The sequence below is a fragment of the Bubalus bubalis genome, chromosome 17 (genome assembly GCF_019923935.1).
Source record: "Bubalus bubalis isolate 160015118507 breed Murrah chromosome 17, NDDB_SH_1, whole genome shotgun sequence".
Classification (NCBI taxonomy): Eukaryota; Metazoa; Chordata; class Mammalia; order Artiodactyla; family Bovidae; genus Bubalus; species Bubalus bubalis.
This window is the reverse complement of record NC_059173.1, coordinates 20,915,228-20,939,615: the sequence shown is the minus strand read 5'-3', so window position 1 is coordinate 20,939,615 and position 24,388 is coordinate 20,915,228. Positions and strand designations below refer to the sequence as shown.

The 24,388-nt window shown below is 43.9% G+C and overlaps 2 protein-coding genes across 7 annotated transcripts in view; one reads left to right on the top strand and one right to left on the bottom strand.

The window, feature by feature from the left end:
- ZNF664 (zinc finger protein 664) overlaps window positions 1–14,207 on the bottom strand; it is a 36,595-nt gene extending 22,388 nt beyond the window's left edge. For 2 of the 3 annotated variants that reach the window (XM_006056314.4, XM_006056316.4), the window contains exons 1-2: window positions 13,491–13,646; window positions 12,751–12,887 (exon numbers count right to left, since the gene is read on the bottom strand). The gene's annotated coding sequence lies outside the window, so the exon portion shown is untranslated. Of the gene's footprint in view, window positions 1–12,750; window positions 12,888–13,490; window positions 13,647–14,071 lie in introns of those variants that run through there. The other variant, XM_025267789.3, reaches the window with a different exon arrangement.
- Window positions 13,879–24,388, top strand: part of CCDC92 (coiled-coil domain containing 92) — a 36,427-nt gene continuing 25,917 nt past the window's right edge. For 2 of the 4 annotated variants that reach the window (XM_025267785.3, XM_044930281.2), the window contains exon 1: window positions 14,203–14,372. The gene's annotated coding sequence lies outside the window, so the exon portion shown is untranslated. Of the gene's footprint in view, window positions 14,023–14,202; window positions 14,373–14,597; window positions 14,998–24,388 lie in introns of those variants that run through there. The other 2 variants (XM_025267786.3, XM_006056317.4) reach the window with 2 other exon arrangements.

The window sequence follows — 24,388 nt, the reverse complement described above, 5'->3', positions numbered from 1 at the left end:
AAATGATCATGTACATTTAAAGGCCATCTGTCAGAATAATAAATCAAAAATTGATCACAGGTACTCTCTTCTTATACAAGAGTCCCCTCAAATGTCAGGAACAGATCTGAACATTCTCTTCCATTTGGCCAGATTCCCCCTTTCACTGGGCTTCCCTGGTAGCTCAGACAGTAAGAAAAAAAAAAAAAAAATCTGCCTGCAATGCAGGAGAACCAGGTTCGATCCCGCTTGGGAAGATCCCTTGGAGAAGAAAACTACAACACACTCCAGTATTCTTGCCTGGAAAACCCCATGGACAGAGGAGCCTGGAGGGCTACAGTCCATGGGGTCGCGAAGAATCCGAGATGACTGAGCAACTAACACTTTCACTTTGAGAAAAACAGAAGGGACCACAGAAGTTACACAAGATTTAAATCTTACACCTGAAAAGCACAAAGACAAATATAATTCTCTTTCTGCAGTCTGCTTATTTGGGCTCTTACTGGGTGAGCACAGACAAGCTCTCCGTCTGTTCCAGCTGTGGCCATTTCCCCCTCCTTATTGTCTCTGCCCACCTCCCCGCACACTCTACACCTCCTGGTCCTGCCCCACACACCAACGCTGCCCCGGTACATCCCACCCACACAATGCTTCCTCTGCAAAACTGTTCCCTACAACTCCCTGGCGGGCCAGTGGTTCGGACTCGGTGCTTTCACTGTCGAGGACCCAGGTTCCATCCCTAGTTGGGGAACTAAGATCCCAGAAACCTGCGTGGTGTCCAGCCAAACAAAACCAAACCAAACAGTTCCCCTCCCCTTCAGAGCCCAAGAGCCTTGTTCACTTTTTACTCTGACTCTAATTTACACGCATCTCCTCGATCCCCAGTCCCCTGCACTTTCTCACCTCTCCTCAGGCCTTCACCTCTTCTTTTAGTCCTTCTTTCTAAATGAGTATCTGCTAAAGGGTCCTCACTCCATCTTTTTTTTTTTAAGCTCAACCTCCTGGCTTGAATGAGAACCATTTCCATAATGACAATTCCACATTCTCTCATAGCAGGAATCTTTCCCTATCATCACACAGTGAAATGAAAATCACTAATTCACCATCTTCCAAGATCCTGTAAAAGGCAACATCTTCCCCAACAACTCTTCTAAGCCAGGAACTTTGAAGTCAACTTCCCCTGCCCCCCCCCCCCCCACACACATCCTTCCACTGCATCTGATCTCTGCTTATTTTCTACTCTCGGCATTTAAACCCATGCAAACTCCCTTCTACCTTAAGGAAAACCAACACTTAGCCATCTCTGCTGCTGCTGCTGCTAAGTCGCTTCAGTCATGTCCGACTCTGTGCGACCCCAGAGACGGCAGCCCACCAGGCCCCGCCGTCCCTGGGATTCTCCAGGCAAGAATACTGGAGTGGGTTTAGCCGTCTCTAGCTGCCATATATTTTCTCCATTTCCCCATCCAGGCTTCTTAGAGACTTATTCTCCTGATTTCTATCCTTTCATTTCCCATTCATTCCTCGACCCACCACTACACCGCTGAAGTTCCTCTTGGCACCTTCTTTCTCATGCTGGACACTCCCTTCTATGACTTCACTCTCACTCCATCCACTGGTATCCTCAGTCCACTTGGAGACTCCTCCCCCTCCCCAAGTACTAGTGCTCCTGTGGGTTCCATCCTGGCTCTCCTCTGCTCCCTACTCACACCCGGACCAGTTCAACTATCTATCTAGTCCACTAGTTCTTAATTCTAGCTGTTAAAGAAAACCTTTTGTAGGAATCTGTGTTTTAACTGTTCATAAGGCCTCCAGGTGGAGAAGGCAATGGCACCCCACTCCAATACTCTTGCTGGAGAATCCCGTGGACGGAGGAGCCTGGTGGGCTGCAGTCCATGGGGTCGCTAAGAGTCGGACAAGACTCAGCGACTTCACTTTCACTTTTTACTTTCATGCATTGGAGAAGGAAATGGCAACCCACTCCAGTGTTCTTGCCTGGAGAATCCCAGGGATGGGCGAGCCTCGTGGGCTGCTGTCTATGGGGTCGCAGAGAGTCAGACACGACTGAAGCGACTTAGCAGCAGCAGTAGCAGCAAGGCCTCCAGAGGGCACTCAAACACTTGCTCATAAATCTTCATGGATATTTAGGCTAAGGCATTAGAACCTGCAGCGAATTTCACAGTTGATTACTGCCTCTAACTAGTTACTAAGCACCGTGAAGACTGGTACAGCCGGCTTTCTGCAGGATCCCTGATCGTAATTGTGAGTCTGGGGGCTTATCACAAGGTCCTAATTCTATCATGATAGAGAGATACAGTGATAAGTTACTGAATATTGGTTAACTAAAAACCTGACTTGTGTTTGCTGGCTGATGCCCAGTACTTTGAATCACTGAAACATTCTTAAATCCTATCAAGCTTAATCCTACACGTTTGAAATGCACATCTAAAAATAATTTTGAAAGCCAGAGGGACATAATGGGGTTTACTCTGAGGAAAGAGGGTTCAGATTTTTTTTTTTATGAATTGATTTTATCATTTACCTAAACAGGCAGAATTTATAACCTTTGGGACAGAGGATTGCTCTAGCTGGAACAAGAGCTTCCTCACAAGATTTGGCACACTACTGTGGAAGGCAATGCAAAATAAGCTGTGGAAATAAGCTATGACTATTTTATCAACTTGCAGGTTATAAAAAATAAATGTGCTCTAGAACAGCTTTATTGAATTTCTTATATCAGGTGACACAAGAGACACTGCATATTCTCGAGTTAGAGTAAAGCTGTAGAAATGCTTTAATGTCAGCAACAGAAATTACTGCTTTTTCAAATTAAACTTGGAATTCTGCTGATACAACTCCAAAGTTAATTTAATTTTTTAAAAATTTCCCTTCTTCCAACCTCTTCCATAGCATGAGTATCTACCATAGCTGTGGGTTAGCTGTGGTAATTCTTTACATCTAGGCTAAATGACTTTGATTTGCCAAATCTAGGTTGACTCTTTATCCCTTTATCACATCTCTGAGCCATTAGAACCTACTGTTCCTGCCAGTTCTGGGAACTTTCTCCTCAGCTGCCAGGGCACCGCCCTACCCCGAGACCCCTACCTGCCTTCACCACCTGGAGAATCTGCCCCTGTGGGCTCTGCAACAGGAACCCGGTCAGCTGAGCTGACCCAATCAGATGCTTGTCCCTGAGAGTTCAGAACTGGGAGGTGGAAAGCCTGGGTCTACAGAGTGAACTGAGAGGGACAGTGACTCGGGAGAGACACAGGCAGAGAGAGCTGCACCGGCTCCTGTGACGCTGCAGACGCTAGAGGCCTCAGCCAAGATACGCGTGGGGCGCCATGGCAGCCTCCTCAGAGATCCCCCTGCACTCAGGCCACTTCAGACACGTTTCTTTCTTTTAACCAAATGCTGTCTGGTGAAGACATCCTCCTCCTCTCTGATGAGTTCTTCCACAGGCCCCGTCTCCCCTACCGCTTCCTAGATGGACCACCCCCCAGCTCTGCTCTGAGCTTCACCTCACTCTGGTCCACACACTGTCACCCAGACACAGCTGCCATGCCAGCCGTGAGGGGAGGACACTGTGACTGACTCTCCAACCTCTAGCTATACTTCTGTGCGAGCCTGAATGTCTGTGTCCCCTCAAACTTCAGATACTGAAACCTCAACCCCACTGCAATGGTGCTAGGAGGTGGGGCGCTTAGGAGGTGATTAGCTCATGAGGGTGGAGCCCTCACGATGGGATGCGTGTCCTTATAAAAGAGACCCCAAGAGCTCCCTCGGCCCTCTGCCATGTGAAGACATGTCAAGAAGATGGCATCTATGAACCAGGAGGCAGGACCTCACAAAATAAATATGAAAGTCACTCAGTCATGTCCAGCTCTTTGCAACCCCATGGACTATATGGTCCATGGAATTCTCCAGGCCAGAATACTGGAGTGGGTAGCCTTTCCCTTCTCCAGGGGATCTTCCCAACCCAGAGATTGAACCCAGGCTCCCACACTGCAGGCAGATTCTTTACCAGCTGAGCCACCAGGGAAGCCCAAGAATACTGGAGTGGGTAGCCTTTCCCTTCTCCAGGGAATCTTCCCAACCCAGAGATTGAACCCAGGTCTCCCACATTGCAGGCAGGTTCTTTACCAGCTGAGCCACCAGGGAAGCCCAAGAATACTGGAGTGGGTAGCCTATCCCTTCTCCAGCAGATCTTCCCAACCAAGGGATTGAACCAGGGTCTCCTGGATTGTAGGCAGATTCTTTACCAGCTGAGCTACCAGGCAGGACCTCATCAAACACTAAATCTACCAGCTCCTTGATCTTGGATTTCCCAGCCTCCATAACCATGAGAAGTAAATGTCTGCTGCTGGAGTCACCTGGTCTGTGATATTTTGTCCCGCCAGTCTACATGGACTAGGACAACTTCCAGTGGCCAGGTGAGCACTTGCAGATGGATACAGACTTGGCACCACTCTGTGTCCTGGCCTACCTCTGTGTGGAACGGACCAGTATGGAAACATCAGTAGAAATCACTCCAATTATTCAGCCATAACTCTCAACAAGATAACTGACTACAGCACCATCACCTGCTCAGAGAGAGTCTAAAGCAAAAGGCAATCACAGTATTACTCAAAGTCAGAGTCATGCAGTCTTAAATAACTCCAATAACTCCATATGGAAGACATCAACAGTCCAGTCTAAGTTAGACAGATACTCCCCAAACTTAAACAATACATAGATGTGTAACTATATTCCAAAAAATAGTTACCACAGAAACACTGTTTTTAATAATGGATTTATACAGAGCACTCATTCATAGAGCAAAGTATGTATTTGCAGCATAAAATCAATCTTTGCAAATTCTCTCAGGAAGAACCTACAAGTGACATGTAGCTTCTCTACAGCCCTGTTCTGTCAGCACATCCAAAACTCAGTCTGTCATCTCCTCACCAAAGTCAACTCTGTTCTCAGCTGTAGTAAATCGGTCCACTGGTCACTCAATGGCCTAAGCCAGAACCTGGTTACCATCAACCCTCCTCCTGCTCACAAAGTCTATCTTCCCAGTTGCTCCTGAATTTATCCACCCACCTAACCGACGCTCAGCTGTCATTCAGGCCACTGTCTTCCCCCAGGACACTACAAAGCCTCCATGCCTGACTTCCTCTAATCCATTATCCACTGTCATGTAATCTTTCTAAAATGCAAAATGGGATGTTCATTATCCTGCTTAAAGCTTTTCAATGGGTTCCATTAATTCTCAGTGTAGTTTTCAAATTTATTCATATGGCTTTTAAACTCTGATCAGTGTGAGCTACTATTTACTTCTCCTGGTTCATCTCTCACCATTGCTCACTCCAATTCTAGTTCCAACCAAACCAAACTTCTTCAGGCTCCCCAGATCTAGTCTGCTCCTAGGCCTCAACCACTACCCCCATCCCCCGACCACGTTCCTTTTACCTCTGACCCATCACACTTGCTATTCCCTCCATTTACCTTCAGTCTCACCACCAGACATCACTCTCTCTAGAAAGCTTACCCTCACCTCTGGATTCTGCATGACCCCTTCTTTTGTGCTCCCAGAGCCCTTCCAAGTCCTCAACCTCATCTCCACTATCACACTTCTTCGGCTTTGTCCTCCACTACGCCCCACGCTACGCCACATCCACAGAATCCTGCAGGTCCATGAACACTTGGCAAGGGAGCAAATTTACCTACCCTTGGCATAACCCCATCAGTTCTCCCACACCGCATGGCCTGAGATACCTTGAGCTCCACTCTGCTGAGTCACTTGCAGGCCCTGAATAATAATCAGGCTCCCCATGCTTCTGCCCCTGGTTCCCAGGCTAAGTCCTACTCACCCTGAGTCGGTAAAAGGCAGCGTGCTTTACAACCCGATGTGTGTGTTAGAAACACAAAGAGTTAACAAGAGTCAAACTAGGAAATCCCAGGGCCCACATTTAAGTTTCTGCATTTATTCTACAGTTATGAGAAATGAGAACTACTTGTACTCTGCATATTGCTAAGAAGAAAACTTCCCTCCAAAAGCTGGGAGCAACAAATATATCACTCAGAAAACATTCACTTTAGAGAATACTTTAATATATGACAGAAGTATTTTTTAAAGTGTACACATCTATTAACTATGCAGCTAACAAATGTCCTAGATATGATGCACTTTTAAAAAGTAAATGCTCCATTATAAATGAAATAACAAATTATAGATTCAATGACATATAATCCTGGAAAATAAAAAAGTAAAAAACTTAAATGTTCCAACATCCTACTACCCAAAGTCCACAATTTTTAAGATTTTCATTTAATTTCCTCCAGACATTTTACCATCACAGGTTTTTGTGGAGGGCTTTTGGGACTTCTGTTTAATAAAAGTTTTAATCATATAACGTATGCAATTTCATATCCTGATTTTCTTCACTTAACACTGTCACAAGCACTTCAATATGTTTTCTTCATAAATATTTTAATAGCCAATAATATATTACCCAGTGGATAACTTAACCAGCCTGCAAATGCACCCTTAAAAATAATTCTATAATATGTATCTTTTACACATAAAGCCTCTCTGTACTTAAAAATATTCCTTTGATGGTTTCTAGGTGGTTGCTACATCAATGAATATGATAACTTTTAAGGTTCTTGATACATATAGCCAATGTAATATAAGTGTGTGACATTTTTGCTACACCCAGGTACTAGGTCTTAAAACTTTCTGTCTAAATTTGGGCCTTTGTTAACTGAGAAATTGTAATATCTTCCTTACAGAAGTAAATACTGTTTAAAACCTACAACAATCCAAAAGCATGTAAAATAAATATAAAATCAATCCCATAAATAAAAATTCAATCTCCCCTTTTCTCCTCCCCTCAGAAGAAGTAATCACAATACATTTTCCACATATTTTTCTAGATCTATCTCTATTTTCATTCAGAACACACACACACAACCACACACATTATTTTGTTTTCTATCTTACAAAAAATGGAACTAAACTTGCTCAAAAATATATTCTAGATATCCATCCAGGCTGTATCAATACATACAAATCTGCCTTTCTTTTTAAAAGCTACCTAACATTCCATAGTGTGGAGGCAACAAACTTTTTCTGCATTCATCTTCAGCTTTTCCTCTTTATAAGTGAAACTGTGACAGACTTCATTCATACTAACTTTAACCTGTATCCTCTTATTAGAATATCCCCAATTCCCTGAAGTGTATCCGCTGGATGAAAGCATATGGGTGTTTTTAAAATTTTGATAGGTTTAACCAAATTGTCATGGGGAAAGGGCAAACTAATTTCAGTCAATTCTAAAGGAAAGCAACCCTGAATATTCACTGGAAGGACTGATGCTGAAGCTCTAATACTTTGGGCCACCTGATGTGAAGAGCCAACTCATTGGAAAAGACCCTGATGTTGGGAAAGATTGAGGGAAGGAGAAGGGGGCGAAAGAGGATGAGATGGTTGGATGGCATCACCGACTCAGTAGACATGAGCTTGAGCAAACTCTGGGAGATGGTGAAGGACAGGGAAGCCTGGCGTGCTGCAGTCCACGGGGTCACAAAGAGTCAGACAAAACTTACCAGCTGAACAACAAAGACCGTATCAGGTAGCTTTTCCTCTACATACTTGGAGAGCATTTTAATTTGCCTGAGAGCCATTCCCTCCTCTACAAAATCTCACCGTTTTAATTTCCATTTCCCTAATCACCAGTGAGGCTGAATTTCCTGTCATCGCTTTGACACTTTCATTTCTCTATGAGAACTATTAAATGAGAACTATTCACATCCTCCATTCATTTCTTAACTATGTCAATTCTATTATCCTTTGTTTGTTTGTGAAGTCGCTCAGTCATGTTTGACTCTTGGCGACCCCATGGACTGCAGCCTACCAGGCTCCTCTGTCTCTGACCTGGAATTTTCCAGGCAAGAGTACTAGAGTGGGTTGCTATTTCCTTCTACAGGAGATCTTCCTGACCTAGGGATCGAACCCAGGTCTCCCACATTGTAGGCAGACACTTAACCATCTGAGCCACCAGGGAAGTGGCTTTTTATTATTTTTTTTTTTGTTTGTATATGTTACCAGAACTTTACCCCCAGTCTGTCAACTTATGTTTTTACATCACACAGAAATATCAGCTTTGATGATATTCAAACTTATCAGTCTCTTCTTTAGATTTGGGGCCTTAGTCTTAGCTATTAATAAACTGCTTACCCTAGAAACTTATTTTCCAACATAATAAATTCTCTTATATTTTCTTCTTATACTTTTACAGGTGTTTTTGTCTTTAAGCTCATTCTTTAATTCAAATAAGTCATTTTGAATAAGGAGAAGTAGAATATTTCTTTCCAAATAGTCATTTATCCCTCTACAATGTATCCAAGATTATATCCAATGTATCCAACTCAAAATACCAACTTTATTATATAATAAATTCCTCTCTATATAAATGGGTTACTGGACTCTACTTTGTTCCATGTACCAACCTCTCTATTCCTGTACTCACCATTTACATAACTGTACCATTACAGTATGTTTTGATATCTGGCATAGCAAATCCTTCATCAGTATTTTCCATTTGAAAAATTTCTTGGCCACTCAAGCCTCGACATTTAGTCCTCTGGACAAATTTTAGAAGCAATTTATCAAGTGTCCAAAAGTAAGTCTCACTGGGATTTCAACTGGAATTACATTGAAGTAACAGTTTAATTTGTTGAGTACTGCAAGCTTTACAAAGATGCTGTCCCTTTCCAAAGCATGTAATGTCTGCCCACTTATTTGGGTTAGCTTTTAAATTCTTCAGGTAAAGGTTTCTAATTTTTTCATAGAGCTTTTGTACGTTTGTGTGTTACTCTTAAATGTCTTCTGGTTTTGTTGCTATTGAGAATACAGTCTTACTTTTCTACAGGAATAATTACAAATTACTTGATTATTAGTGAGATTACACATCTTTCTAAATGTCAAATTACATCTATATCCATTAAACTATCGAGCCACATCCTGCAACCATGTGTGTGGATTTTCATTTTCTCATTGATTTGTGTGAGTTCTTTACATGTTAGATATTAACTCTACACTTATATTTGTCACTACTATTTTTCTACTTTGTGGTTTGGCTTTTGATCCTAGGATTTCCTTTTTCCTTTCTTCTTAAAGAAATTTTAAATGTTTATGTAGTCCAATACAGATTTTAACTAATAACAGATTTGAATGTCTCGTGGGTGCCAGGACCTGTACCTCTTTCTCTCTCAACACCTGTATGGTGGTATCATTTTCCTTAAATTCCAGTTCAAGTCTGTCTGATCACTACGCCTGTTCTCTGTTCACCTCAGCATGCAGAACTCCTTTTTCCAGATGTTCACCTATTTTTTTAAAGGTTTTTTTAATGTGGGCATTATTTTAAAAGTCTTCATTGAATTTGTTACAGTACTGCTTCTGTTTTATGTTTTTGGCCCTGAGGCATGTGGGATCCTTGACCAGGGATCAAACCCATACCTCCTACATTAGAAGATAAAGTCTTAACCACTGGGCCATCAGCAAAGTCCAGCCCAGATGTTTAATATTTACTTCCATATCTTCTCCGATTTGGAGGGCATTCGTGATGGTTTGTCACTTATTACACTTCCATACACTTTCATCTTTGGGGTGCTGAATAGGTTCCAGTGACCTGTCCAGATACTCTGAAGCTAGTGTGACACTGTTTAAATACAACTGGCTCTACAATATGTTTAAACAATTAGATAGACCTTGTTCTAGCTCATTACTCACTATTCTGTCCAGTTCACCTGAAAAGGGGGATCTCTATAGCATTTAAACATCACATCCAGGGATATGGCCTATCCTTCAGTTTAAGACATTCTTTCTTATCTTTCAGGGTATTGTTTGGTCTCTTTCAGGCAGGTCAGTCACACTTATCTTGATGAAGCTGTGTTTACCTGTTTCATGGTTTTTGTTGCATTGTGATCAGAGCCTGCTTTTTTGTTTTTCCATTTTAGTTTCTGAAAAAGTTATTATTAGTATTCAGAAAGCTATAAATATTATATAGTCACTGTGTGCCCAGTTGCTTTCTCAATTTTTTGTCTAGTATTTTTTTTCTGTTATTCTTTTTTTTCTGGCAAATAGCATTTACAATATTTCCCTTCTTTTCATTTTTAGAACCTCACCTCACTCTTATTTCATGTATTCCTGCTTTGACAAAACTTACCAAAAATATGTTAAATATCCCAAATTTTTACTCTCTCTGATCCTATTCTGTTAAGCATAGTATGAATAATTAGTGTAACATATGTGTTTTGCATAAAAAAGTGCATCTTTATGCCTACTTTTTGAAAATAAAAAATTATTTATTTTTACAGACAAATATCTATTTTGACCTTAGTTTAGCTGGTAATTTGAAGTCAATGTGAAGTAGAAGGGAAAGACCATCTCTCTTCTTGACAGACCTCTGACATCACCTACCTGGTCTTCCCCACTTTCACTCCCCACTCCCACATTCTGCAGGTAGGGCAGCTGGAGTGGTTGTTTAAAAATACAAATCTGATTAAGTCATTCCCCTGTTTAAAACCCAACCCTTGTAATGGTTTCCCATTTCACTCGGGATAAAATAAAACATCCTTAACCTGCCCTACAAGACCCTACATGATTTGGTCCCCTGCCTAGCCACACTTGCCCCTCACCCACCATAATGTATCCATAAGTCATTCTTTCAGTTCCCGGAATGGGCAAAGCTTTCCCCATTCTGGGCCTTCCCACATGCCGTTTCCCTGCCTGGAAAATTATCCCCCATCTCATTCTACACTGACGCCTACTCACCCTTCAGATCTCAGCTCAAAGCTTATTTTTGCAAAAAAAGTCTTTCCTGAGTCCTCTCTCTGCAATCTAAAATTTGGTCCCCTTTTTAATACTTTCTCATCGCCAGTGCTACCTCACTTTCATAGCAGACACCGGTTTGTGATTATATGAGCAGCTGCGTGATTGTTTAATTTCTGATCCCTTCTGCCCACATAACGTAAACTAGAACAGAACAGAGAAAAGCTGATTTTGGTGGCCATGCTAGAAACATTCGTATACATTTGAATAAAAGAAAAAAAATACCTACATACCTCTTAATTGTGCCTTTTACATCTTAATATGATAACCATCACATTACTGAATATGTATGTAAACTGTTACAACTCTGATACTGCTGGCAAATTCAGTAAGAATCCATTCTACTCAAAGGACATAAAAACTAACCTAAATCTGTTGCTGCTACAGAAAAACACAAACAAATTTACATCACTAGGAAGTTCTGTTTATATATTATGAGTATTTTATGTAGTGTTCAATTTGCTGATGCTTTATTCACAGTCAATTAATTTTTATGCCTTATTTTTCAAAGCATGTAAAGCACTATGAAAAATATGCTTTGTAAAATACTCTTTCAGAAGTCTCAAGAGTACTTGATAAAAATATGACAAAATCAGAAACTAAACAGCATTCAAAGTTGGCTATCTGTAGTATTTTATAATATACATACCTGGCCAAAGAAAGAAATAAAAATTGTAGTGCAATTTAAAAATCCCTTCAGATCACAAAATCAACATTATATACTACTTTATACTCTACAAAGACTTTCACACACATGATATCACTGAACTTGGTAGAGTAAATAGAGCAGATATTATCACTACATCTAGAAAAGAAAACTCAGGCTTAGAGTGATTAAATGTCTTCCTCAAGGTCACAGGACTTTAAAACAGGAGTCACAATTAAAACAGGGTCACAATTACAAGAAATTTACCACATGTACATTTCTGAACCAAAGAGAACGTCCATCATAAACAGTTTCTGTAATAAGTGTAGATTTGTGCTCCCTTCACTAAAACTTCAGTAGAGAACAACAAAAAAAAACTATTTTAAATGTACAGTTAAATCATAAATTGCCATCAATTCAGGAAATGGCTTAAATACACTATGGTGTCCTCAAACTATGGAACATGATGCAGCAGTTCTGCAAAATGATTGAATGCATCCTATGCTAAAAACGGAAAGCTAGAGTGCACTCATACTTGTTAAAACAGTCGAAGATAATACAAGTACACACTGGCGTAAAAACATTTTTAAAGATCTAGAAGGTTATACACAGTTGTTATCTCTGGGAACAGAGGTCTTGTAGTCAAAGACATTAGCCATCTCTGTGATGTTTTAGTTTTTACAAAGAAAAGGCTTTACTTTGCTGATTTAAAAGTAATTCTTAAGATTTAAACGAATCTGTGGGGTGAACAAGGTCATTTTTCTGGGTCTAAAAAACTGTGCATCTATAAAAGGAGGAGGAACCCCCGCTTTAAAAAAAATACATATATAGCAACAAAAACAGTTCGATTCTCTTAAAACAATAAACATCACAAAACTTTTCTTTAAAACAAAAGGCAATAGCTTAGAATTTTTTTTAAATATCTAGTCTCCTTTGTTGCAATAAGACAACCAATAAACTATCAACTAGGAGAGTCCGGAACAGGCTCCTCCGGGAGAGATTTAGTTGTTAGAGTTGGGCAAGGAAGGTTTCACAAAGGGGCTGAGTTTTGAGAGAAATGAGAGGTGACTGGGCAGAGAGATGCGGGAAGATTAAGCCAGAGAGGGAAATGCCTGGGAAGTGGATATACTGAGTTAATCAGAAGCAGGGCCCAGGAAGAAAACTGGAGTAAAGTCCTGAAAGAGGAGAAGAGGATTCCTTTGGATGTGGGAGGTTAGAGGGAGCTCGACTGCGCTGCCATCCAGTTTACCTGGGTGAGAATCCGGCCCTTGTTATGGTCAAACAATGGAGGCGTCCAGCGGCAGCAGCGATCTGCGCTGGGTGCCCGGAGGGTTCCTCATCACCTGAGTAGGATGCTCCGCTGGCTCTGCTGGGACGCGAGGCGCTCTTAAAAAAACAAAAAACAAAAAACACACAACATCACACCATGCAGCCAGGCTTCTCCGCGGCACAGCCCGGTTCCCTTGATCCCACGGCGCGGCCATTACCGCCTCTCCGGGGACCCGCCTGGAAAGGCTCCAAGGCGCGGCTTCACGGGTTTCTAAAGCTGTTTTGCTCCCCCTTCCCTCGGCTCCAACAACAATGGAGCCCGGCTCGGGAGTCTGGCTCCCTTGGGGCCTCCGCCCGGCCTCGCCCCGGTCGCTGCCCCTCCGCCGCCGCGCGCCCTGGCCGCCATCTGTGACCCCCGCTCCCGGGCACTGCGGGCCCACGCCGGCTCACCGAGGCCCAAAGTCAGGCTGCCCTCCCCCGGGCCGGCCCGGGTGGCCGCCGGGCCGCCAGGCTGCGCGGAGCCACTCTGACCTTTCCTACCCGATGCCCGGGCGCTCACCCCGGCTCCAGGCCCATCCTAAGTGATAGGTTGTTTTTCTTTTCTTTAATCCACTCATCCTCCTTCCGACCCAGTACCCGCTCCCTGGCCACCCCCGCTCGCCCCCGCCTTGATCCCGAAAAGAAATAAAGACACTACAGCCTGGCCACCCCAGAACTCACTCCAAGTGAGGGGTTGAAGCGCCCCAGGCCGCGGACTCCGCGCACCCACCCTCCCTCTCCTCAAGGGACACCTCACAGGTGCGCCTCCGAGCCGCGCGCGCGCGCTCCGCACACCCAGACGCCTCCGGGGGACAGCGCGCGTGCGCACGCACGAGGCCGGCGAGCCCCGGGGGAGCGGGGGCCGCACGCATGCGCGCCGCCCGGCCCTCGCCCCTTCCCCCCCACCCCGGCTCTGCGCCCGCCCCCGTCGGCTGCCCGCGCGCGCCCTCCCCCCTCCCCAGTGTCAGGCCTGTCACGGGTACCCCCCCCAACCCTCACCGCCCAGCGCGCGCGCTCCCGCTCGCCCGCCTCGCTCCTCCTCCTCCCCCCCCACCCCACCCGGGCCCGCGTTACCCTGGGCAACCGCAGTGCGGCCGCACCTGAGCTGTGCGCCTGCGTCCCACCGACCAGACCCTCCCTTCCCCTTGGTCGGTTCCCCAGCCCCGCACAGCTGCGGGAGAGTGGGGGCGGGGCGTCATCCCGTCCCCGCGAAGTGAGTATCGATCGGCCTCCCCCGCCCCTCCTCGCAAACACAGACCCACCGCCGTCTCCGCGCCGGCGCCTCGGCCGCCCGCCGGGTCAGCGCGGCCAGGCCTTCTCGCCGCCCCGGCCCCCCGCTCCCAGCGTGCACCGCGGCGAGCGCTCGGGTGGGAGCCGGCGAGATGCGCTCGGCGGGCGGTGCCCACTGACCTCCCTCGGCGGCCGGGCCAGGGCAGGGCCGGAGCCAGGAGCCAGCCCCGCCCGCCGCCCCGCCCATGGGCCGCCGGCCCCCGCAGCCTCCCGCCCCAAGGATCGCGCCGAGGGGGGGAGCCGCCTGAAGGACCGCGACGGCTGCGCCCGCAGGTGAGGCGGGGCCCGAGGTGTGATCGAGTCCAGCCCCACTCACCTGGCGGTACCTGCAGGGAGGCTCTGCGGGTGCCGGCGGGGGGCGGCGGCACCTGTCGCAGCGGGAACTCATTTAGATAATTTTTCAAGCCCTCACTGCAAGGGGAGGGGTCCTTCAGACTCACGGGGTGGGGAAGGGTGTCCCCTTACGGAGACATCTCGGGGGGATGAGGCGGGGGGTGAGGAACAAATAGGTGGAAAGGAGGGCAAAAGTGAGGCTCGGTGATTCCGCGCCAGCTGCTTGCAGGGTCTTCCAGCCCGTTATAGGGAGGGGGTTGCCCTTGCCAGGGCTACAGTCCAGGCTGGGGTGCGAACCCACTGCGCACCCAAGCCAATCCGAAGGGGGAGGAGAGGGCGGCCCAGGAGCCGCTCCTGCCAGCCCCGGGGTGGGATTGTAGGGTGAGGGATCCGCATTGCAGGTGCACTAGGAGAGCCCGAGGGCCTGGCCCTGCTTTGTCTGGGATGCCGTGGGGAGGCGGCCATCCGAATCCACATCGCCTTTTCAAATGCGTTTTACCACCCCGTGGACATTAGAGACCCTCCCAGATAAGTTGCATTGTCTCCTGTCCTGATAACCCTTTACGTAAGTACTCTATCTTTACAGCCCTTTTCTGAAGCTTTGGTGTGAGCTTTAGTTTACCCTAAATAACGATTTGTTTGTGATTCATGAAACTGAGCGGAATGCAAATATGCAGCAGGGCTCCAGGCTCGGCTACAGAGCCGCCGTCTACTACAGCGAGTTACTCTAGTTTATCTAACTTACGTGTTTTCACGCTGACCTGTATTAATTAGAAGCTTTGGTATTAGGCAGTATGATCTATTTCTATAATGAAATGAAGTGGTCTTAAGAGGAAGTATGATCGCGTTATTTAAGTTGCAGCAATCAGTCTTAATAACAAAATACAAGCCGCCCGACTGTCCTACCGTAATGTATTACCCATTTCCAGAAACCTACCTGTAAGAGTGTTAATGCTAGAATTGCCGTTTTAAGACTTTTAAGTCTGAAATGTATTTCAGGAGACTTATTATTGTTTTATTAAATGGGTTTTGTTTTGCACAAGCAAGAATTCCCCTGCATTGTCTTGCCATTGAATTGCAAGGAAAATAATGCTAACATTTAAAGTGACTTTTACCTCCAAAGATGTTTTGAATTTATTTCTTTTGGCTAAATGTTCATTTTATATGAAATATATTTTGGGAGAAGGTTTTAAGGTTTGTGGTAAATTTATATGTGTGTGTCTTTATACATATGTTTACATGTGCATAGACACTACTGGAATACCTTAAGATAAAATAGTTTTTATTATTCCTCTGCATCATGATGTAATTAGTAAATTTAGTTTAGGTATACTTAATATCTAAAGTACTGGACAGTAATTTGTGTATATGAGATTTTTACTGTAGCATTTGTAGATATAACAGTCTAACAAACAAGTTTCTTGGCAATTAGATATTTTTATTGTTGATTCTTTTCAAAAACAAATGAATCCTTTTATTTATGGCAGAAAATCATTCTTGTGGGTGCATAACTTTCATCTGTCATTCATTGGATAAATTCATTTTAGCATCATTACTTAATTGACAGTGCATTTGCGGCAATACTGATGTTAACAGCGTCAAGACTTTTAAGACATACTTATTTTTATATTTATTTATCATTTTCTCATATGGCAAGAAAAGAAGAAGCCTTTTTTTCTTTTATCTGGAACAAGGTCAGCCATAAAAAGTCCTTAAGACATAGTGGACACACTGTATTTGTTAACCGAGATTAATTCTATCTACTAGATTGGGTATCCTTAAAGGGCAGAAACCAGGTGCCTTTATATGCTTCACTCACCAAGTGTGCAATAAATGTTTGACTCAGATTAACCATTCCAGACTAGTTAGGTAGGTGCTAGCTTAATGACACCAATTTTCACATCTCCAGCTTTGATGTTTAAACCAGCAGAAACGTTGGGCAGAGGAGTGAACATGTCCTATTTGTCTTCAGATATTCAAGGTCTGTCAGCAGCAGAGGGATTTTGTGTATTCTAGAGTATTTCCATGAGTTCCAACGAAGGCAAGTAGTACTTGCAGAAAGACAGACTTCACTTTGACATAAAAAGCACAAGTTGCTTATGATTAGAACGTCCAGTGGCAAGAAAGGACTGCTCTTTCCCTGCAGAGTTTCTGAATAATCTGGTCTCCTGCTGGGCAGGAATGGCTGCTAGGAGGTACCCCCATTGGCCTGAGAGAGGTCTTCTGAGTGGGGCTGAGGGACTGCAGTGGCAGTCTGATTGGAGGGCATCGTGGTGTCTTTTTGTTTCTTACTCTGACTTCTGCAGTTTGGGTATAACAACACCCTCCTCGGAAGATTGTTACCAGGGCAGAGGCCTACCTGATACCAGAGATGATTCTAAGCCTACTTTCTTTGCATTTGTGTGGGACTTTATAGGTAATAAAGCACTCTCACATCCCGTGTCTTTTTAAAAGACTCTTCTTAATTATGCATGATTTTTTCTCTTGGCTTTTATTTTCTATAATAAACATTTAATCAAGAGGAAAATTACCCTTTTCTAGGAAGACAAGCAGGAGAGGTTTTTTTTTTTTTTTTTTTTTTTTTTAATGGAATGATGTCAGTCATTCTTTCAAGAGTCAGCAGGTTGTGAAGGTGAATAGATTTCTTTTTTCTTAGCTGAAATTATTTTTTGAAAGATACTGGTTAAGGGCTGACTCTTGTGCTTGTGCTGCATTTTGGTTTGTTTACTTCATTACTCAAACATGACTCAAATTTCACAGCCAGAAGTTCAGTCATATCCACTGACAGTTAAGTTGCACTGGACTTTTTTCCATATGTTTGGCCCATACATGCTGGCAGGTAAAACACAGCTGAGAAGCAGAACCACAGCGGTCCAAAAAAATGAGGCAACTTGGAGTTTGTGTTTGAAGAAGGAAAAGATGTGTCCGCTTTGTACTAAGCCCAAACCTAGGAATGATAATTTGTCGATGATTAGGACGATGCTCTGTCCGTTACAACAAAGATGAGGCTATTCACTGTCAATCACAGTACATGTATTAAGTGGATCAGTGGGGTTAGGACTCTGTCTGTGGCCCAGGAGCAGAGCTAGAGCTTCCTGTGGACAGTAGAGAACCCAATAAATACTGTCTGCACAAGGATTTAAGTGGAACATGATGATAATGAGGCCAATTGAGTTAGACCAGATTTTGAGCTCTTCAATTTAGGAAGAAGTTAGAGGGGGAAAAAACAGCTCTGAATTAATGTATACGTGTAATTAATTTTTTAAAAAAACCTTTAGAAAAACAGTTCCTCTCTTTTGTTCTTTAGCAGATGAGTTTGTCCCATGCTTTTGTGCCTGTTATCCACCAGCTGGATTTGGGTGTGACTATTTAAATAACATAAAGATTTTAAAAATTTGCTTGAACCAGACATGCACTGTTTATTTATACTTTATGTATGAAAGGAAAAGAGAATACCAAGTTCTTCTGGCCAACCGAAAAATCAAATAAGGACACCTTACGAGTATTGATTTATTCCTTGAGGAGAAAAAAAAATTGCAGATGCTGTTTTAAATATTATGATCAGGACAACAAATTATCAAGTAAGGCAACCAGTTAGAAAGCAGCCTTTTTGTAGGTGAAAGGTTACATTTTACAGATCCTCGCCATAATCTCTGAAGGCATCTCACAGATGTCTTAAAAGACCCCTTTGTTAATCAGAAAACCAGAGTTTGTTTTTACACGAGTTTCCACACTGGGGAGCAGACAAATTAATACTTTTATGATTATCCCTGTATACCACTTTATCAGAAATAACCGTTTGAAGCAAGAATTCTCTACTCCTCTGGGCCTGTAAGGGAAGAGGGAAAAAGTGTTGTCCTCTTTTCGAGATCCTTCCTACTAGCTGATTCTCGGGAGTGAGCAGTGCAATTCCATCAACTAACACACAAGAACAAGCCTGAGATGCTAAAAGCTACAATAAAGAAAAGGAAATAGAAGAATGCTTTTAATAATGGAATTCTAGGCATACAATATTCTGCTGCTACAATCTTTCTCTTTGTTTCCTCTTTGACAACACTTAAGATGTTAACAGTTAGACCCATGTAAGATCCATGACCCTTTGCTCTTCAGAGTTCCTTCCCACCCTGTTTCTAAATGCAGGCTGAACCCTTGTTGTTTACTACATAGGTAAGAGGATTTATGAGGCATTTCTTTTTTATTTGTTTAGCTGCACTGCATCTTAGTTTCTGCACGTGGGATCTAGGTTCCCCGACCAGAGATCAAACCTGGGCCCCCTGCATTGGGAGTCTTGGCCACTGGACCACCAGGAAAGTCCATCTGAGGCATTTCGTATGTGACATTGCTGCCACATATTAATAATTCCCAGGGTTATTACAGTACTGATTTTCTTAAAGTCACACAGTCCACCTGGAAATGAGTGGCCCCGCACTCTGAAAGGGCCAACTCTAGTGTAACCTCACTGTGAAACACAACACTGGCTCCCCAAGGTACAGGCCCATTCCTATCATGGCTTAATCATCCAGAGGCCGCCATAGTTTTCTAATGGTTTCCAATGTAATTTCTCTTACAATGATGAGTGTATGTGATGAGGTTCCTGCCACACTCCAGACATCGAAGGAGCCCGTTTCTCCAACTATCACAAGCATCAACTCAGGTAAAGGACACTGGTGTCACGTCTCCCTGAGTGGCTGTGGCACGTGGGAATAGATCCAGTTTTTAGAAATATCTGTCTTGCACATTGATGAGCAAGATGAAGAAGGGCTTTGCTATTTTTTAAATTTTCTGTTCTGGGAATATAGCAGAAGTTATTAGGCAGAGCCTGTCCTTTTCAAGGAGGGGTCAGTCCTTGTCTTCGATAGTGAGTGATCTTTATCTTTTGGTTGAATCATGGCGAGCAGACTAGAAAATCCCTGGGGAACAGAGCAGCAGCTTTCAGCCACTGAGATGCTTGCTGGCTGACATGTCCTATTGCACTGGATGGGGGCAGGGCTGGTGGGGGCAGGTAGGACATAGTCTCTGATGACAGGGGAAAAAGATAGGTCATCCTTCGCGGCCTCTGAATTGTGTGACGGGTTTCAAGTGAGGAATTCGTTTCCATCAAGAAAGTGCTGGAGTCAGTTTTCAGCAGAAAGTGATTTCTCAGTATAGTGAGTTTGTGGTTCAGAGATGAGCAAAGTGCAACATTACTGTCTGAGGCCAAAGACATGGGGTTTTTGTGGGGGTGGCAGGGTTGGGGGGTAGAATTTAAATTGGAATAAATATGGCCAAAGGTGAGACCTTCCAGAAGACAGGTTGCACATGCTGTGTGTTCAGCGGTGTGCTTGTGCCTCGTTCAGTTGTAGAATGGAACTCAGCAGTTTGATGCTCATTGACTAAGTCTGGAACCAACGGCGCCTTGACTTCTACCCGCCAGCAGGCTATGGGCACAGTAGAGGGCCTTCCCATGTAGGCCCAGAGGCCCGTAGGACCTTCCTGGGTGGCTTTTCATCTTGAGTCTGAAACTCAAGTGGGAAGCAGATTATCCATCTCTGAACCTCAAAGGAAAACCAAGTGAAGTTAGGAGTTGTTAAGCAGCTGGGGCCAGTTTCTTTGCACCAGAGATGCTGTGAGGCCTTGGTACATGAATATTAGTGGCCCACAGGAGTATAAATCCTTGTGGGAAGGTTGAACTGTTCAGCAGTGCAAACTGTTGAGCCCTAAAGTGAACCTCATCACCCAGGCTTCTTAGCCTGAATGAAATGCTTCGATGCCCTTTATCAGGACTGCCCAGTGACAGAGCACAACTTCATCTAGCACATTAAAATTCTACCTTTAGAAGTCTCATAAGGGACTTTGCTGGTGGTCCAGTGGTTAAGACTTTGCCTTCCAATGCAGGGGCTGCTGGTTCTATCCCTGGTCAGGAAGCTAAGATCCCACGTGCCTCAGGGCAAAAAACCAAAATGCAAAACAGAAGCAATATTGTAAGAAATTCAATAAAGATTTTAAAAAATGGTCCACATTAAAAGAGGAAAATCTTAGAAAAAAGAAGTCTCATAAGCCTACTGAGTTTTTTAGACAAAGGTCCCAGTTTTTTGTCTGTTAAAGCTCTCCTGTTCACAGTCTGTAAGTAGGGCACCTGGCTGCTTCCGTCCAGTTCTGAAAAAGCCTGCCAGGTTTCCTTTTTTTTTCCCCTACAATTCCATTGTGACAGTTAACTGCCTCTTCTGATTCTGAATGATACAGTGAATGTGAAGGGCCTTACAGCTTTATTTACAATCCAACCTGTAAATCATAGACTCCTGTTATAAGTATAGACACATTTAAAGTGCTAAATCCAGAAATAAAATATTTTAGAAGTCTTTTTGATGGTCATTGTGTCAGCCCTTTGTACATGGGTACCCTCTACATCTGGTGAAATTACTAAGTGGTGACATGAAAATCATGTTCCTTGTTTGAATCAGACAAATTTGAATATATTTACAAATCCCACCCCTCTAAAGGGGAGAGAGCTAAGCCACTCTCTTGCTCTACCTGCCCCTGCCCTCCTGCCCATGTGAGCATGACACATAATGTAGCTCATACAGTGCTGTTGAACTGCTGAAATTGGAACATACCACTCCTGCTGAATTACCCCCTGCAGCCCTTTACATGTACATGTACAAGGCCAGGGGCACAGGAGCAAGATGAGAAAAATCCTTAGGAGCTGCCAAGGTGCTGCCTGGGGAAGGCCAAAATGACTAGTTACAGGGGCCCCTGACAGCTTCCAAAGGCCCTTGCACCACGGGTTACGAGATCGGGGGCAAGTACAGCATGATGAAGAGCTGCCAGAAGGGACCGGTCAGGGACTTCCCTGGTGGTCCAGTGGTTAAGAATCCGCCTTCCAATGCAGGGGACTCAGGTTGATCCCTGGTCGGGGAACTAAGATCCCTCATGCCGCAGGGCAACTAAGCCTGCTGTCCACAACAAAAACCCAGTGAAGCCAGAAAACAAGAACAAAGGAGGGACTGAGGGACTGGTCAGTCCATAAAGGATGCCTGGCCAAAGACAGCCTTGACCATGTTATTCATCTAAGGGAGAACGTTTCTAAAACGGCCCCAACATAGGATAACATGAAGACCATTAGAAATGTGAGTTCCTCCCCGAGTGAGGCGCCCTCACTATTTTCACAATTGACCACAGTCAGAAGGAGAATCAGAAAAAAAAAAAAAAAAGAGTAAGAAGGAAAAGCAGAATCACATGTTGCACTGAGGGCAATATGTCTTGTCTGTGGACAGACCATGCAGGGGCAAAACGAAGACAGAGCCTCCTTTGTTGGAACCGTCTGCCTTCCAGGGACTAGTGTTCTTTTCTGGGAGCTACTAGTCTCTCCTCAATTATACACAAGTTATTACTGATTTACTTTACTATACCTTGATGCACCCATACACACACACACGTGGTTGAAACAGTATAGTTAAATGACCATGTATTATTTAGAGATTTTACATTGTAGTTTTCATATCAGAAGCCAATTATATATGAATTGACTTTACTGTCTTAATTTGGGCTTTAAAAATAAGTGTTCAAAAATATCTAGCATGTGTATACTTACAGCTGATTCACATTGTTGTATGGCAGAAACCAATGCAACATTGTAAAGCAATTATCCTCGAATTTGAAGAATAAAATTTAACCCCCCCAAAAAGTAACAACAACAATTACGGAGCAGATGGTTCGCAGGAATTCTGAGATGATAAGGTGTGTTTTCCCTATTTTAATTTCTTTACAAATCTGGAGGTAAAAAGTTAGCTAACTGCTTCACCATCAGTCCAAAGAGAATTAGGGATTTTAGAAAATAAATATTACTGTAAGTTGCATTAAAGGATAATGCGATTGTTGATACTAAGAATTTGTCAGATAAGTATGGCATCTTAAAACATTACTCAAAAAAAAAATTACTCAGCTAATGGAAGTAGCACAGTTTTATAGGTTAACACAATGTAATATTGTCAGAGAGTTTTTAAGAGCAAATGATAGAGATAACAGTTCCGTACATTATAGCTCATTTTACTTGTATGCTCATGTTTAGATTTATCTACTCTTAAATAATGGTCGGTAAGGAATTTAGTAACTTCAGATTAATGTAGCCTGTTGGCAGAAATCCCGCTTTTTGGTATGAAGTGATAATGTGTAGGATCATCTGTCCCTCCCTCCTCAGGAATGTAAGCTCCAGTGGTGGCCAGGTTCGCATCTGTTTTACTTGTTGGCGTTTCTCAGCTGTCCTCCGAGAGGTGCCTCACTCAGAGAGATGCTCAGAGAAAGGTGGTTTCTCCACTGAAAGACTGCACAGCGATACTTTATATCCCCCAACAGAGGCAAACAGATCCTTCATTTACATCCCCAAAGTCACTGAACAATGTATGAAAGGGTTTGCCTCAAGAGTATTTTAATAATTCTTCATGCATCTTCTGTGTTCTGTTGGAATACTTCCTGTACTTAATACAGAAGCTTTTTAAAGAAGATAAGGAGCTTTTCAGTTTGCACCTGTATCTTATTTCTAAACTGGGATTTTATAACCTGAGTAATCGTACTTTGGAATCAACCTTTTTAAAGTAGACCATTTTTTAAATTACCAGCTCAATACATTTCTTTAATTTCTCCAGTATATTTGTGTAAATTACAAAGTTTTAAGTTATGGCCCTTTTTTGTAAACAGGGTTTCCTGGTGGCCATGAAGCCCGTAGTTTCATTTCTCCCAGCCTGGAAATCTTTTCTAAAAGTGCCACCACATGTAAAAGATTAAGAGCTTGGATATGGTTTCATAAATTTCTTAGGAGTCTTTAGAACCCTCATAAGATATATGCAAGTATTTAGTGGTCTCCTGGGCTTGGGGATGCGGTTTCAATTCCTGGAGCGGGACAATCCCCTGGAGAAGAAAACGGCAAGCCACTCCAGTATTCTGGAGAATCCCATGAACAGAGGAGCCTGGTGGGCTACAGTCCATGGGGCCACAAAGAGACACAACTTAGTGGCTAAAAACAGTAACAAAAAGTGGTCTCCTTTAAAACACGAATTCCTTTGCATTCAAGAAACATTAAAGCCTCTAAATATCAACATTTCCTAGGGGTACCCTGAATGTTTAGATCAAAGTACCCCTGTTGAAAGTGTATATTGGGTCAACTTGGATATATCCATTTAACGTCTGCAGAAATATGCAGCTTTATCACTGTAAATTTGGAGTCCCCTTTGGGGGGGTTCCAGAATTATCTTACATTCACCCTCCCCATTTCCCAGTTCACTGAAGCATTCAAACAGGAAAAACAAAATCTCAAACTGTTCCAGTAGTGGGAAGAAAATGATTGTATTCTTATGCAAATTTTACATACAGCTCCTTTCTTCTGAGCAAAAGGGGAAAAAAAAAAAAGGAAATGCATATATCCTGATGCAGAACAGTGAGATGTGTAACGCAGTGCCTTTCTACATACCTGCCTCGCCAAGAGTGGAAGGTGTGGAGAAACCCTCTCAGACGGGCAGCCTAGTGGGCTCTCACTGACGGTTGCCTCTCCTCCCAGGTCAGGAGCCCTCTATTATAGGAAGGAGGCTGCATGGCTGGGACTGTCCCTCCTGAGCGCTGCATCACCCACAGTTTACTAGCAATCCCAGAACCCCAGGGAGAGCAGGATAAACCTCAAGTCAGGAGGGGGAAAAGGCCCGCCCCGGATTAGACTGCCTCCAACCCAGTGCTGTGACCTCTGGGGCAAGAGCATTCTGCCTTGAGGGGGGACATCCTATGTGTCATAGGCTGTTTAGTGGTACCCCAGCCTCTACCCACCAGATGCCGGAAGCGCCCCTTTCCCAGCCATGACGGCCCACAAGGTCTCCAGACCTGGCCGGTCTCCCCCGGGAACCACTGCCTGATTTGGTCAGACTCAAAAATGGGATTCACCAGGAAGATGCTCCCCCTCGAATTCTGATTGCCCTCATGTGTCTCAAGTCATA